General features: G+C 37.3%; 1 pseudogene; it reads right to left on the bottom strand.

The window, feature by feature from the left end:
- Window positions 1-4,205: 4,205 nt before the first annotated feature.
- On the bottom strand, window positions 4,206-5,302 carry LOC141443502 (cathepsin G-like; annotated as a pseudogene).
- Window positions 5,303-5,353: the final 51 nt, after the last annotated feature.

Here is a 5,353-nt window from a genome sequence, read left to right as displayed (position 1 = left end):
CCTCCCCTACACGAAACGGCGGCTTCAAGTCATTCCATACGTTACAAAGGTGAGAGGGGGGGGGGGGGGTTCGAACAACGCGTTAAATCACAGATTTTTATAAAGAATTCGTGTACTTTACTAATATCCTTAAAAGTGGTAGATTTGCATCATCTGTTGTTGTTTTCAAGCTGACTTGCGACTTCCAAAAAAAATGACGACTAAATTTGGAAAACGGCTAAAGAAATTCTAAAACACTTAAATAAAAATGGTCATTTGACTTTTACGTAAAGTTTAAGAACGGGGAGAGAGGATTCAGGAGGATGTTCAAAATACTTCTAAAATTGCGTTATCACATGAAAGCCCCTATTCACGATGCATGTAGTTTTTGAGAGTTCCATGTCCTGTTATTTTTTTTTTTAACAAATACAGTCCTACATTAATGAGTATACAGGTAAACCAAAGACAATATCAATTTTAATTCAATTACTGAAGTAGAAATATATAGAAATAGAAATCATTTATTCGTGACAAAGTAGCGTAGCATAACAAAAAGATATTAAAAATTTTAAGAAAGTTTTATGGCCTTAGGCCCACTTGCAGTAAACACATAAATCTCGAGTTAGCGTTAAGCTCAGTTTAGTAGTGTGAAATTGTATGGAACTGTCAAGCTTAAGCCTGGATTAACTACTAAATCTAGATTTACTTTTTCCTGCAAGACGGCCTTAATGGTTTACAGATTCTGATGTAGTACCGTCGATGTATTTTGTCGGAAAATTTCGTATGTATCTTGTTTTCTCAACTAGCTTACTGAAGTTAGCTAAAGCTAATTGAGATAGCAAGATAAATTAAAGTGAACTTATCCGTCAAAATACGATGGAAAATCATTTAATTATTCAATAGATCAGTATGCATGCGCAGCCGCAGGTGGGTCCAAATTGACGCATAAAATTCTTATTCCTATTTTATATTTTACTAGCGTTTACCGGGCTTCACACGCGTTAATCATTAGATACAGCAGTTGAATTGAAATTCCGGGATTTTATTAAATTCTCGTGGGAATTCCCTAAAATTACATCGTGGTTTTTATTGACATTATATTATTACAACCATGCCAAATTTCATGACTCTAACCCAGCGGTTGTTATTTCGAAATTTTATCCCTATCCCGGGGAATATCGGGATGAAATTAGCCTATGTGTTATTCCAGGTGTCCAGCTATATAATGTTAGAATAAGTTCTTTAAGTAAATACATTTGATTTGATAGGTACGTTCCATTGCACCATCATTTCGATAAATCTTGTACACCTACCCAACTTGTAATAAAACACAAGATGGGTAGGTCATTACTTGGACAATAAAAACGTCGGATGGTGCAGTGTCGCGGTAGAACTGGTTATTATTAATTATGGTATAAAATCAAGTGTCTAACATTGTAAGTGGGTCACTTTTGTCATTTGATAAGCACTGGAAGCGAAATAAAAGTCTGCCGTCGACAGCTAAACCCAGTGTACGTTTTAATAATACGTACCAAATTTCATGACTAAGCCCAGCGTATTTTATTTCGAGATTTTATCCCTATCACGTGGGAATATCGGGATAAAAAGTAGCTTATGTGTAATTCCAAAGGTCCAGATATCTACATACAAAATTTCATGACTCTTAGTCCAGCGGTTGTATTTCAAGATCTTACCCCTATCCCGTGGGAATATCGCAATAAAAAGGTTCCTATGTAAGTATCTAGGTTATAAACTAACTTTTTGCCAAATTTCATCTAAATCCGTCCAGCCGTTTCATCGTGAAGAAGTAACAAACATACTCACTCACTCACTAACACTCACTCACTCAATCACAAACTTTCACATTTATAATATTAGTAGGATAGAATTATCGATTTTTATTCATAATAATCATCACTTCATATTTTTTTTCCTCTTACTATTTTTGGTCATATTTTTTATTGCTAATATCGGAACTCATAACCATAACAGTGTTCATATTTTTTTTACTCATAATGTCATTACTAAGAATATATCTCAACTCATAATGTTGTTTTTCAGAAAATTTTCCTTCATAACAGAAAAATATCATAATTTTTTTATAATTATGGCATTAAGAGGAAAATATTTGAACTCAAATATTGTTTTTCGTGACAGTAACTACCTATTCAAAATAAGATTTACTTGTATCGTAAATTATTTCTCCTATATAAGTATTAGTCAAAAAATATGTTCGGTCCCGGCCGCTGCCGTGGCACGCTCGCTTCGCTCGCTCGGCTTGCGTGCTGTAGGGTCACAATTCTATGACGAGCGAAATGAGGAGGAGTGGTGGGTGGAACTTCCACCTAACACTCCTCCTCGCTTCGCTCGTCGTTGTACCTAACGGAATGCTTCCTTACATGGCGGAATGGTGGATTTTTAATGGTGTGAAATCATGTGATTTCACACCATTGAAAAATTCCAAGCCCCTGCGCGTCAATAATGCGAGTAAAATAATTTACGAAAACGAAAATATTATGTATAAAATAAATTTATGAATATTGGCGCTGTGAATTAGAATGATTGGGAGTTTCGATGTAAGTATTTATAAGAAAATATATGAAACAAATATTAGAATGAACGAGGTGTGTGATGAGATATTATGAGTAATGATGATTATGAGTTTTGATCGTTAGTATTTAATATAAATATGCAGTGATCATTATGATGTAAAATAATATGTGAAAAATGTTCGGACTTTCAATAATAGGACCTAGGTACCTATATCTTTATACTTTTTTCTTTAACCTACAATATTTTCTGATAATGTAACTAAAATGGACTAATTATAATATTAGCACACTATGGTCTGTTCCAGAATTCGAGATACTAAAATGACAGTCTGAAACGTCAAACGTAAAAATAATGTGGCCAGCATAAAAGGAACAGTGCTGCTCCGTGATTTCGGTTTCGTAAATAACCGATAAATGTTTATTTTACGATAGCAAAAATAACATTAATGCATTCAATATTCTACTTTCCATTTTACTTTATCATACGATAAAGTGATAAAATCTAAGCACAGGTAAAAATACAGTGTTCATCACTTAGTGCCAATGTAAAAAATAATACAGAGGGGCTACTACAAAACTAGAAAAACGAAGTTCGTATGGCACCGTCCCTTTCACTCGCGTATTGAATGAGATAAGCGTCAGCGGGACGGCAACATACGAAGTTCGAGTTTTGCATTTCGTAGTCAGGGCCAGCAGGGCTACTACGAAAATCGAAGTTCGTGTAGTTCCGTCCTTCTGACACTACTATTTAATTTAATACGTAAGTGAGAGGGATGTTACGGTACGAACTTTGATTTTCGAATTCCGGAGTAGGCCCTCAGATATCACACAACGTCATTGTTCATGTTTTTCGTATTCAAGTGGTATTCAACCGATTTTCGTTACTTTACTCGTATTGCCATCGGATGTGATCAGTGCGTTTTCTCGTGTTATTGTTGCTGTTGACGTTATTTGTTAAATTTGTTGAGATAGACTTTTTATTTGTTAATTTTGTTTTGTTTGGTCGTGTTTTTGTTGTTTTGTTTGATTAAACATGGACTCTGAGCAGCCAAGTACTTCGTCGCATAGACGACGCAGCGAAGAAATACTTTCGCCTCGGAAAAAACGGAAACGTCAACCTCTTAGCAAAGCCGAGAAGTGTATGGTTGTAAAACTTACTTAGAATGAAATTGAAACTTAAACATCAACATCTATAAAAAGTCGAAATATCTCGAAAACGGTCGCATTTTTATTAGACCTATTTTACCTTTTCTAGAATGTCCTAAGTCCCCTACATTTTAGTACATCACGGATCTGTTCATATCTTAATATTTTACGACATACATACATTGGTTACCTACAAAATCTTTCGGTGATAACCGGTTGCGGCACATCACTATTTATGAGACGCAAAAAACAGGTAACACATGAAACGTCATTTTAGTATCTCGAATTCTGGGACAGACCATAAAAAGTTATGTGAAAAAATGCGCACCCGCCGCAAAAAAAGGCAGGTAACTCATTTATAAAATAAGAATTCAAGCATTTTCCAAGACGACCCTAACGTTTCTGGCCGTTTACAGTCAGGTTTTGTGGTCGTTTGGTGGTCGTAGTACCGTTTATGGTCACTTGTGAAACGGGCAAGCTTCATTTTTAATAATTGAAAAAGTTTTTCAGTGTCGGGTCCAGTCCAAGAGTTTCAACAGCACAATCAAAATCAAATGCAGTTTTATACTCTTCCAGTTATGCAGTGCCATAGTTGTTTTGTCGCCATTCTCTACTCGCTGTTTTGAAAGTATTTCAGTCTTCCTATTCAGAACGCATCGTGTCGTATATCCAATCAAGAAAAGGACTGACAGGCGTATACATCACAAGAGGTAAATTAGTATCAAATGAAACGCAAGCTACTCCAATGACGCGTCCATTGAACATCATTGGACCGCCTGAATCTCCAAAGTAGGGTTGCTGACGGGGCCCGCAGCGCGGCGCCGCGCAGATTTCTGGTGTTAAAGTGAGTTGGCCGAAATCACCAGCCTGCGGACAGGGGATCACCACGCTCTCCCCCACACGAAACGGCGGCTCCAAGTCATTCCATACGTCCAGACTGGTAGGTATCTTCTCTCCTTTGAGTAGTAATTTCGTCCGTCCGAAACCAGCGTATTTGACTGGCAGCCCCATGAAAGCGACGTAGTCCACGGCAGATAGTTTCGCAAAAAGGCGTTTTGAAAAAGTTGGCAATTGGTTCAATTTGCAACAATCCAATGTCAGAACTTCTTTGGTTACTTACTTTGAAAGCTGGATGGCGCACTCCTCTAATTATTTTTGAGAAGAACTTTGTTTCATTTGATGGTATCGTTGGGTCTCCATACTTGACTCTTCTGTGTATCTCAATTCCTGATGGGGTGCAGTGAGCGGCTGTGAGGACCCAAGTCGAGGCAATAAGGCTGCCGGAGCAGGTCCGTAACATTGGGGGGCGCGCAAGCTGAATCATAACGGCGAATGGGAACTCCTGTCCATCATCTGGTACTCCTCCCACGACCCTCGGCCGTATCTGCCGCGCCGCTATCGGCAACAGCGCACAAAGTGCATAGACTACGTTTTTAAAAGCGTAGGACATAATTACTTTGCGATGAACTTGAAATATGAATTTTTAAGTCTTCAACGCGATTTGTCGAGACTCTTTTAAAGTGGATTTGAGCTTTATCTTGATTTAAATATTATTTTTTTACGATGGCTTGAAGCAATCGCAATAAAATAAAATTATTGAATGTTTCTTTGCGTATTATATTACAGCGCCTACCTTTTACTCGTGGCTTCGCTTTGAAATTCCGGAATCCGCAATA

This window comes from Choristoneura fumiferana, chromosome 27, assembly GCF_025370935.1.
Source record: "Choristoneura fumiferana chromosome 27, NRCan_CFum_1, whole genome shotgun sequence".
In the NCBI taxonomy this organism is placed as follows: Eukaryota; Metazoa; Arthropoda; class Insecta; order Lepidoptera; family Tortricidae; genus Choristoneura; species Choristoneura fumiferana.
Note: the sequence above shows the minus strand (reverse complement) of the source record. Positions and strands in the feature narration are given on the sequence as shown.